We start from the raw sequence: 12,738 nt of genomic DNA, 5'->3' as shown, positions 1-12,738 counted from the left end.
GGGGAGAAAATTTGACCGTTTAAATGACTATTTGGAACTATTGTTGATGTGTCGGGGCGCATTATATTAATTATTTTGAGTCTTATGAAAATATATTTTTTCGGTTAGTGATATACTTCATGTGACATGAGAAAGTAAATATTTATACTGTCAATAAATATATTTTTATATTATGTTTTCTAAATATTAAGAAACTCTTGTATTTATATTAAGTAAAATATAATAAAATTGCACGTAAGATTTTCAACTGCCGTAGAAAATTTGGACAAAGTCAAGCAGAACGAAACGCGGAAGGCTTTCGCGAGTCAGAGTTTACGATAAAGTCGAAGAGGGAAAAAATCCGCCCTGTATAAATAAATCTTCATCCCTACGACCGTAATCCCTTCTGCTCGTGGGGCAAATATAAAGGAAAGTTACAATAGAATATTCACAATTCTTCGGATTGTTACTCGGCGGTGGCAGACGGTTGCCCCTTTCTCAACTTTTGTTGGAGACTTTTACTGCTGTGATATATGTTAAATTGTTTATATCGTACGATTGGCTGTGATTCGATTCGTTTATATTTAGTGTTTTTTATATAATATAAAATTTAAACTATCAGAAAGGCTATACATTTATTTTTTTCATTTCTAAACATCAGTGGCATTGAGTGTATAAAGAGATAACTGGACTTGACTTAATAATACTACTTTGTACCAATCATTCTGATACATATTCTATAAAATCATTTCTTTAACTTAATTGTCGCTGAAAGCAACAGTGTAAAATATCTAAAAAATAATATAACTAAGCAATTTTGTTTGAGAATTAGTCAGGAAAATGCACATAAATTGTCTGATATAAATTAATTTAAATATACCATTATTTTTCACTTTTCTGCAAAAATTTGCTTTTAAAATTATTTTTATAAGCATTAATATGTTTATAATTATATATCAAAAAATATATAACATATAATTGGAGTAACTAATATAATATAATTATGGTCAGAATTTCATTAAAGTAAAAATATACACCAGAACAAACAATCATCTTTTGAGAATACTATATGAGATGTGTTTTCGCTTAAAAATGCCAATTTTCTCTCGCTTCGGTGTGGGTTTGAGGATGTGTCATATTCCCCGTCGACTACCTGTAGTCGTCCAATATCCAATAAAAGTTTAATGTTCCGAGAAGTTTTAGTTCCAGTGGCACGTCGGCGGAAAATGCTGGAAAATCAACTTTTATACACATACGATAGTATAAATATAGAATATAACTATTTTTTTAAATTAAAATATATTTTAAATACATGTAAATATTTTATTTATACATATTCCACATATATTATATTAGAGCAAAATTGCGCTCGTTGCTAATCACAGGTTCAAACACATGTTGTGTCCGTGGTTTTATGCTGTATCGACACCAAAAGTAATGTGGTCGTAATCACGTGGCATTTATTATCATTATAAATTTAAAAAATATGGTAATTCGTCTCAATCGAGAAAAAATATTAATGTGCTTTTATGAATCGTAAAAAAATGCAAAAATAGAGCAGGCGAAAAAAGTTTGGGAGCATTACTAACCAAGCCTATGTTAATTTATCCTGGAAAGCAGATAATAAACCAACTTTTTGTATGCCTATATTTAATAATACAGACTGAGATATATTATTAAATTGCAGCTGAAAAGCTAAAAGTAGTAATGAAAGCATATGAGATTAAAAATATTTTACTATCGTCTATAGAATCTAAAAGAATCTTAAATTGGAATATTACCTTTTTTTATTTTCTAATCACAAATAAGTTATATTTTTATTTTCTGTACTTGTTAATATATTGTAATAAATTATTTAGCATGCGCACTGTATAAATATCATTGATACAAATGAAGGCACATGCCACCTTGTACCCTAAAATATACTGATTTATATATTTATTTTATGTTGAATAAATATAAAAATACGAAAATACAAAAGTCTTGGCCCGACGTTTAGATTGTTAATATTTAATTTTCAATACCGCCTTCCTGTGAGATGCAACAGCGCAATACAAGAATTGCTTTCAAAGTAAAATAAATCCTAAACTATACAATAATTTCTAAAATTTCCATATAGTAAATACAGAATGTAATAAACCTCGTTTCATATTAAGAAAAAAATCAATAATATACCAATGATATAGATAATTAAATCCTAGGGTACAAATTCCATATTTAAGTCATATCAGAAAGAACAAAATTAGTGAATATTAATTATATAATTATAATTCCGACCAATCATCCTAGATAGGGTTTTCCTAGATTTTCTTAATTTAACGAATAAATATCGCGGTGAATACTAATAAATTAATATATATATATATATTTTAGCTCAATCATGCAATTTGACATCTATTGATTATTGGGTATAATAATAGCTCATAATAAATAAAATAAATTATCCTCTTTACCCCGTTGTAACACATTGGAATAACACCTGTCATTTTGCAATGGAATATAACAATAAATAAAGAAATAATAATACACCATATTTTAATTTTATTGCCTTATTATAATGTTACTTAGACGTTAAAGACATTAAATTGTGAAATTACTAATTTCAAAATAAATATTATAAATAAAAGGTATGCGTAGAAGACTCTCTACATCTCTATGTTGCGCTCGTCGTCGTCCAACGACGATGTGCAGTAATATATTAAATAGTAAAAATTTTATCCAGAAGGTAAGTAGAAGCTAAAAATCTCTTAATTCATTTCTTTGGATCGAAGTTATAATTATTTCATTTTATTGCATTAATAATCTTATTGAAAGATAAAAAATAGTTATATTTGCCCATGGAAATTATTTATTTGATTAAATTAATAAAAATCGGATCTAAATTGTATAAAAAATACTAAAAAAAAAAAACGTATGTAAATTACGTCAAAACTTTTGCATTAACCCAATATTATATATTTATGGCATTACTAACTTTGTGGTTCATCTTGTCAAAAATGTTTTGATGATTTATTTAGTATACACTATATCAGGCATGGCTAACCTTTTTGGGGTCGCGTGCCAAAAATCCTCAAATATTATTCCTCGATTGTGTGGCGTGCCCAAGGAGTAAAAAAATTACTAAGATAGAAAAAATAAATAATTAATTATTTTTGTAAAACGATTGTCGTTTATCTTAGAAAACATTTGATAATTAATAAAATGAAATAAATTAATTATTCACAGATTATTTAATCAAGATTTTAATTTTTTAAATTTAAAATTAAAAAATATTTTTGAACTTGGAAATCGTTCGCGTGCAATCCAAATTCGCAAACGTGCCACCTCGGGCACGCGTGCCCTAGGTTCGCCATGCCTGCACTATATGCTACATAGCTTCCTGTTATTTATTAAATATAAAATAAGAGGATAATACTAAAACGATATAAGTCGTAAAAAACTCATATTAAACCTATCGTTATATTTATTTTCTTAGTCTTTCAATCGTCATTCCTTTTTGAGCAGACATCCAAAGACACTTTTAAAAAAAAATCGGGAGATAGCTTGAACAAATGCAGTAAAATGATGTGCATATCTGCGCTGAAGGCGTACCAAACTCAGCATCCTCAGATCCACATTGCCAAATTTGACTAATTTGATTGATAAGCTAAAAACAAAGACTTAAAACTTAATCTCCCTCAAATTATCTAGATAAATCAAAGAATTGAGGGAGAGTAGAGATTGAGAAGATTGAGAAGAATTGAGTAGAGACATCGATCTTCTTCTCTTTCCCCTATTGTATGAAATCCAGATTGCTACCGCAGAAAATCAATTTCACTAGAACTTTCGTTTGGCATTTTTACTTTGTATACCACATCACTTGCTTTTAAATATACAAAAGTTTGGCCTAAACATTGAATTCAAGTGAACCCTTTATAAGCTCGTCATAGATAAATGTCCACTTAAACTATCACTTCGCTTTCGCATTGGAATTAGCGAGAGTTCAGCCTGAATTTAAATCAAAGCAGAGCTTTAACTAAATTGCATGACCAAGCATATTTTTAAGTAAAAAAAGAAGCTGCTTTTGCTTTCGTAGTCGATAGGCAATCGACTACCTTTCTCGAGTTTCATGATATTACATTTTCCAAATCATCTTGCCCAGCGGAATTCTCTTACAGCTTAGACGGAAGTGTTTTAGGCAGAAATATTTCTATCGATGACGTCTAAGCATAGATGGAAATTTTATATGCACGTCGCCAAAGATTGCAATAAAGCGTCAATAATGCTATAGAATGCGCTATATGAAGCGCGGGTTAATTTTGATATTTTATTGCCGATTCGTGTTCTGTACGATACGCTAGTTCGTAGCGTTCTATATAAATATAAATACGGTTCTATTGTCTAGAATCCAAGAGAAGCAAAGTTCTTGTTTATGGAGAGAATTTAAAGAAAATTTTCAAGAGATTTTCACAAGCGGAAGTATGGGTCGTATCCATATTTGTATCTCAGTGTATTTTTACAGGAGCGATTCATTTTTGGCGTAGCGTCTATAACTAGACATAGCATAAAGCACTTTTTAAAATTGCTAAGGGGCAACGTCAACAATCTGTCAATTTGACTTTTAGCTGCGGGCTTTAGAGTGTCCTAGAGAGTCACTATCGCGTCCCTTATTCTTGCCCGTCGCGGTTAGGACATCTTTTTACACGGTATAATCCTCGGCATCATACTTATTTTTTTACATATTTTGATAATGAATGGAATTATTCCTGTTTGTTTAATTATGTGAAATTGCAATCATGACACGATCAGATATGTAATAAAAATTAATTATAAAAATAAATCAAATATATACATTATTGCATGAATTTTAAGCACATTTCAAAACCGTTGTCATTTAAAAATAATTGAAACTAAAAACTTTATAATGAAGTCATTATCAAGTTTTATTTTGCAACATTGTAATTACATATACTTTTTTAATAAATACATATTATTTTTTAAGGTATTAAAAATAAATATTGCTGCCAAGTGATTGCGGGCGCTTCACATGAAGCGTTCCAAAATAGCAACGTACAACAAACCAGGTGTAATTAGGCAAAGTTTGTTTACAACTGACACCACGATGGCCGCAGAGAAACTGGCACGTATTGCCAACTTCCATCCGAGTGCAGCTCGCATCTGCACCAGCCTGCAAATATTTTCTGTCACTAATTGGATGCCACTTGCATAAGTTTGCGTTGAATGAAATTAATAATAAGGACCTCCATTTATTTTATCGTGCTAAATCGTTTAAATTGATTCATCATTCAGCACATGCAGGAATCATCCCACGAAATTAGTGATATTTGACTTCGTTATACATATATACAATAATATGTTTCAAGCATCAGAATTCCAGACTGATTTGACACTAGTTCAAATAACCAGAAACTTGTACACAAAGACTTTCTCGAGAGCTTAGAATCGCATCTTACTTTGTGAAATGTTGCTTATCATATGGCAAATCTCCCCCGGTCTAGATATTCATCCTTCCACTGCACTATATATCCCTTTCGTGGAAAGCTGAATTAACTATTATTAACTTAAACTTTATACATAGTATTTGCTTTCGTACTCAGCTTCACCTGCGTTTGTTTCAGTTATATCGAATCATTTTACACCTAACTATATATGATGTTGAATTATTTTAACCTGCTAATAAATGTTTTATGGTTGCGACTTAAAATCTATTGAGTCAGTTGAGAGTAATTTATAGCATAATACCTATTTATTATGTGGGTGAATTGAAATGGAAGCTACTCGAAGCGAAAATGTAAATCGCTAGGAATCAATTAGATTCGGAAAATAAATATGCTCTCGCCTTTAATTGTTCTAGTCAGGATTTTGCCTCAATCGCATATGTATTTCAATCAACTGCGGTTCATTGCAGTTTTAGTGAAGTAAAATTCTTTAACAAGACAAAACAAACTAACACAAAGGCTCGTTACAAAAGACAATATGATGCAAATATCAATATGATCCAATCTGCAATATATATACAATAAATCCTCGGTCTGGACATATCTCATCGATTTAATTATAAAAGTATGTACACCACCTGGTCCAAGATTAATTAAATCACCATTATTTCGTACACAAGCCTCGTCGAAAACTCTCGCACAAAACCCACGAGCGCTATCGCTAATCTCGGATATTCCAGAGGTATAGGCGGTACATAAATGGGGAAGCGTGCACGAGACCAGCTATGCGAAGTGCACGAAAACAATTACCTGTAATATCCGAATCGATACCCGTCTAATCTGTACAGCTAGTGCAATATGAGAACATTCGCCGGGCGGGTATAGTGGCTGCCGCATGGTCCTGCGGTCTCCTAAGGATTCTAATTACGCCCCCATGGAGAATAAATTGTGCCTTTACCTCCCTCAAACGAGAAAGCTAAAGCTAGACTTACACCAGCGTGCTATGATTGGTTTCCACTTATTAATTAAATTCCTAATTAATCTGAACTGCCATTGAACCGAATCTGTAACTATGTCTTTGACAAAATTAGTTTTGTAATATATAAGTGGCATCGTACAAGTTAAAAAGGCACATAAAAATAACGCGTGTATTCGTATGAAAATCCCAATATGAAAAACTAATCTATATATGTAAATATATCACAAATATTATATTTAGCGAATTAAATTAATTGACATTGACAAAAATAAACATCGAATGAATTTTTTTAGAATCATAAATATACAAGTTTTAATGGTTGGTTAAGGATGTTAAATTAACAGATTTTAGTGGCACCACCTATTAGAAAATACAATTTTCTTAATCAATTTATAACTGTAGAGTTCAGATTTATAAAATAAATTAATAACGGTGTTTGTGAAACGTAAATAAAAATAAAACTATATAATGGTGCCAATTTGGACGTAATTTAAGGATTTACGCTTCAAGCTACACCCTAAAAAATATATATGTGCTACCATTGAGAAATATGCAGAATTTGAAAAGCACATGTCTTATGGTGGCGCAGCATCAGAGCACTCTAATAGCGCTGGTTCTCTGGGGAGGCGTAGTGCTGTGGCGTAGTCCTTTTATGGAATCTTTGGTAAAAGTCCAATCGGTCAAATTGTTAAGTCTTGGCTGACTCTTAAATCTATCCTTCTGTGTTGGTTCGAGCTCTCTGTTCTGACATTTGTGTTCTGGAGGGTTTTAAAATGAAATTAGGTTATTTGGATGACTTTTCAAAATTCCCTTTGCTTCGTCGTTATTTATTAATCCATTGGAATTCGGTTACTTTTCCCGTCTGTGTGACACATGTGTGAAGCCACAATAAAATTATAAAAAAGCTCATCGACCAAGCAATAAAAACGATATATGCAAATGAGAAAAATAATATAAGAATGCACTCAATGTCTTGGACAGCATACAGCTTATAAATATGTTTATCATATTGGCTTTCTAGTTTTTGAAAATATGCTTGGAGAAGATGTTTCAGTTCTTCAGCCAAATTTTCGAAAGATTTATTTTTTTAGAACTACACCACTGACTTTAACTATGAATTATATTACAAATTTTACATCGTATGCATCCAAAGATAAACATCGTAACGTGTGTAAAATTAGTAACTTTCCTTAACTATTTGTGCAAACAATTAATTTTAAATATTATACTACTGTGTGAGTTCACCTTAAGTATTATTCTCAAGGAGTAGCTGACATTGTCCTATCGCGCTGGGTTAACTGCCAACGTGATCATTTCAACTGTCTAAATAGGTTCGAAAGGAAACTTTATGAATTCAATAATACGACAAACTTACGGTAGAAATTGTAGGTCTAATGGGCACCGGGATTACTTCTACGCGAATCCAGAGGTCCAGGTCAGATCAGTGGGGTCGATAAGAGTAACTCTCGAAATTTCGCATATATAAGTTTTCAAAGAATAATAAACGATAAGTGCGTCGAGCACGAACGCCATTTAGATTATACAGCGTAGAATTCACGAAAAAATACCTATGTATATTATACGAGTATACACATTAAACAAGATCTGATAGAGCAATTGCGATTCGACAATAAAAGGTTGTTATCTAAAATGCAATTACAATAGAATCAATGATGAAAAAAATATATCTATAAATGAAATCTCGATTTTTCTCCTCTTGTTTTTTTTGTGTGATACCTACTAGTTCTGATCCAGAAGGCTATTGAATTAAACGTCGTCTCGTCATTAAAGTTATCTCTGGAAAGTCTGATAATGTCCATCGGAAATCCACAAAACCGCCGGAAACGTCCCTGGACGACCTGCTGAAAATGAAGTAGCGATAGCGTCGCCTTCAATATCCAGAAAAGCCTTCCTCAGAGGTCGTAAACGAAAGCGACCGGAAGTGATGGTACTTTATACCTTTATATTGTTGTGAAAAGATGTTATTTTCTCACGGAGCACTGTGGAGAGTATAGAGATAGCAGACAAAGAATATTAAACCGTATTCTAGGTATAATTTTTAAAATTGGATTGATCTTATAAAAGGAAATACCTTTTATATGTACATATTAAATATCTTTTACCCAAGCAAACGGACGCCTTAATATTAAATGCAATAATGTAATAATTTGAGAAAATATACATATATACGTGTAGTAAAAAATTGCTATAATTAATTTATTTATAGCATATAATCAGAATGATGCTATTTAACATGGAATTATTTTGAGAGATATGTGTATTACAATAAATACAGAACAAAAATTGATTAAAAACCATGGCGTATTTTGCCACGTCAGAATTAAAAATAAGCCACTCTTAGATATTTTGACTATCGATTATTCCAGTTATGAAATCACATATTTATAATCATTGTAAAATGTCGTCTATTAGATAACATCCAAGAAACTACACATATGTATATTGCGAGTCGTCGCTCGGAATGGAACGATCTAGGTGGATTTTTTTTTCTGCAATAATTGTTTTAATTTATTTTGCTGTAACCAAACTGCTTCAGCTAAATAACCGACTGCATCACGATCGTCATGAAAGATAATATCCCCAAATATGAATAGACAATTAAGTACGATTTATTAGCATTTATAAGGTTTGATCGACATTAACGTACTAAGTATATATTACATTCTCACGTTTAAAACATACCCGGTTCAATCAAATCTAACATATATGTGTATCAAAATGGAAGCAATGATAATGTTTATGTATTATAAAAGGAAAAACTCACTTTTCGGGAGTTCAAAATTTGTTCGTCGACGGGAGTTCAAAATTTGAAGATTTTACTACGAAGATTGTTTATCTAGTATAATAAATGTATTCTTATAAGCCTTACACACATTATGTATATATATCATTTTTATAGTTATAACATACCTAGTTAATTTGCAATCCGAATATTTGTATTCAGTCAAATCGAACAACGCACATGAAGAATTAATGAAAATTATTGTTGCGTAGCAAAAAAAAATAAAACTGTTGTCACGTTGATGTCGGCCATCTTGTTTTATATTTGAATGCTTATTTTTCATTGGTCGACAACAAAAGAATACATTAACGAAGGTTCGAAAATCATGCCAACTCTATTGCTGGTTTGGCCCCAATGGCTACAAAAACGGCCAACAATATTTTGCTACATAAATACGTTTTAAAATATAAACAAGTATGGATCAAGCAGCAAAGAGTGAGCGTTGGTCAACGTGAAATAATGCGTTCTAGAAACTTTTCAAGCGAAACATCCAACGTTGCACCCGATGTGTGGCAAAATGCGCTGTCTTTCACATCAATATTTTCAATTTTGTGCCAAAAATAATTGGTTATCATACTTTAAGGCCGGTTTCACACGTGCCGGGTGGATTTGCCCGGCACCGGGCCGGCGCCGTGTAGTGGGGATGGTGTTGTATGGGCTAGTACCTATCATTTCAGACGTGCCGGACAAATCTACCCGGCGCCGGCCCGACACTGACTGCCGGGTTGTCGCCGGCCGCGCTCACTAAACTGTCCGGCGCCGGGTACCGAGTTGAGTGTGGTGAAGGTAAAACTCAAACATGAACCGGGCCGTTGACAGTGATTGTGGTATCTTGTAATAAAATTATTAAATATATTCCTCGTGTTTAGGCAATAGCGGAAGAAATAGACCTCGAAATTTTAATTATATTAATGTAATCTCTTTTAATTATCTTAGTAGAATACATACAAAAATAAAAAAATAACGCGAAATGTGTGGAAGGACTTATGTGAAGCCGTTAATCCTAAATTACTGGCACCAGTTGACGGGGTATAGGTCGGGTTGGGAAGAAACCGGCCAGAAACCGGCCAGAGACCGGCCACGCGTGAAAGCTTTGTAAACGGCGCCGGCCCGGTGCCGGGTGAATCCATCCGGCACGTGTGAAACCGGCCATAGTGCTCACCATTGCCTGTTACAGTCCGACCATCATTGTTTTCAAAAAATGAATGCCCAATGACGCCGCCTGCCACAATGCGCACCAAACAGTCACTTTTTGGACGATGATATTGACCATAACTTTCCCGTAAATTAATACTTTGAACACGGGTGATTATAGACAGCTGTCTGATTTACAGTACTGCTAACATAAAAAACTCGAATTGGAGAACTATATATTATTTAGCGACTGAGGAATCCTAACATTAATAAATCTTAATAAATATATTCCTTGGTAAAAATATTGCTAACTTAAAAAATGGATTTGACATTAAATGTTTTCGAATCAGTGCTAACATTCAACGTATGTTGAATTTTGAAACCCTTATTATTTCTGATATATGGACTGTCAAAAAAAACACTGGATCGAACATGTGCGTCTTAATAGGCCATAGTTTTTTGTGACAAACCTTGCTGAATGATTCATAGAAACGAAACATTCAAGTTGTTCTATCCTTTGTTTCTTTTACACAAAGGGTTGCAAGAGAGCAGAAAAATAAACGTTGGAGTTTTGATAAGCGCGAAGCCGGCTCTATCTATGTATATGAAGTTTACGAAGATACACAAAGTCTATGAAGGCAAATCCGACCCCCAAAATTCACACAATTTTTTTTCATTGTGTTTTTAAGAAGAATGAAATAACGCTATATATATTTTAATTTTATATTTTGTAATAAAAATAATATTAACGTATGTTTTTAATAAATTTTTACTTTGAGCGCTGGCCCTACGCGAATGAATCGGTTGCATATGCAAAAAGCCGGCCCTGCACGCATACGTTGCACATGAACATTATTCCTACCCTTAGTGCTGACGCTAAACCTTAAACTATAATACTTCCATCACAATATTTAGCGTATGAGCGATACAATTTTTGGCATTCTTACAAAAGTAATCATACAAATATATTCAATTTTTTACAGTTTATATTAAAACAAGGATTAATTTTTACATTACCTAAAATTTTAATTTGTCAGGACAAATAGTTTTCACCCAATTTTTATATGTTCAGTCTCGGTGCTGTCAGACCCATCCTTCACTTTTTTATTCTTTTTTATTTTAAAGCCCCCAAGACAAAGACTGAGTCAGTGGTTAAAATATACGATACATTTTTATAATATAATTCAATAAAATATTACTTCTGTAGTCCGGTATTTTTAATAATTAATTGAAAAAGTTGGAAAACGCTGCTATACGAGATGTACCCAGCCTGCGTCAAAAAAATGTAAAAGTGATTTACTTATTTAAAAATAAATACATGTAGGTGTAGCTAAACACCGCAAAAATGATTGATCGGTGGATGCAGCATTTTGCATGATTAATGGATGTTATAAACAGAGTGTCAAGCAAGAGAAAATAAAGTCTTATCATGGTGCTATTTATTAAATATAAATCGATTTTTATTATAAAAATAATATTTAAAAAATCGGTCGTCTCTTTTTTAGTTCTGTTTTCTTCAATTTTTACAATCTATGAGCAGAAAAAGTCTATAGGATATAGCGTATTTGAAAAAGTCGAGGTCGCGTTTATCAGACAGGTAATCATTTTAATGGCCACGAAGGCAAGGGCGTGAAATCACCCTTCTTAGTGCGGTCGAATATCCATTCAAATATTATGGGCGCTCGGAAAAGCGAACCAAGGAAATAGGATCCATATAAAATGCGACGCTAGGGTTCTTTAATTACGTGTCATATCTATGATCGAGGACCCTGAGTCGAATAGAGTTATCCTTATAATTCGCCTTTTGAACATGAAAACCCCCACGAATAATAGTCAGGTATATCTATATATATATAAAGGCAAAAAATAATTATTTTTGGATCCTTTATAATATACTTCTTAGAAAATAAATAATATATATTAATATACAAGCAAGTCGAACATATTTTAGGTAATTTTATAGTTGAAAAGATGAGTCGACATAAATACTATGAGTAGGCATTTATTTAATAGAAAGCCAAAAATCTATCATCGCCTATCCTCAAATAAGAAGAGCAAATAATAGGGATGTAAGTGAGTTCTTAATCCGTCTATTGAGCAATACTACTAGTTATCTGTCGTGGTTAAATATATAAAACAACTAATGTAATTTAGTGTAAGAGAAGTAATTTAAGTATATATTATGAATTTACTTATATTACGTTGATACATTTAACATTCATCGGCGATGCTCTATTTTCGAACGCGTGAATTATTCGCATGTTTCGAATCAACCGGCGGTTTATTATTTGACTGTAACGGGCGACTTACCCGCTGCATTCAAAAGTCATTGCACTTGCTTTATTGTCTCCAGCAGCAGTAGTCACATTTATATATTACACCATGACACCCCCAAGCCTATTTAT

This window comes from Plectrocnemia conspersa, unplaced genomic scaffold, assembly GCF_051122295.1.
Source record: "Plectrocnemia conspersa isolate PC_06_02 unplaced genomic scaffold, ASM5112229v1 ptg000007l, whole genome shotgun sequence".
NCBI lineage: Eukaryota > Metazoa > Arthropoda > Insecta > Trichoptera > Polycentropodidae > Plectrocnemia > Plectrocnemia conspersa.
This window is presented reverse-complemented; position numbering follows the sequence as displayed.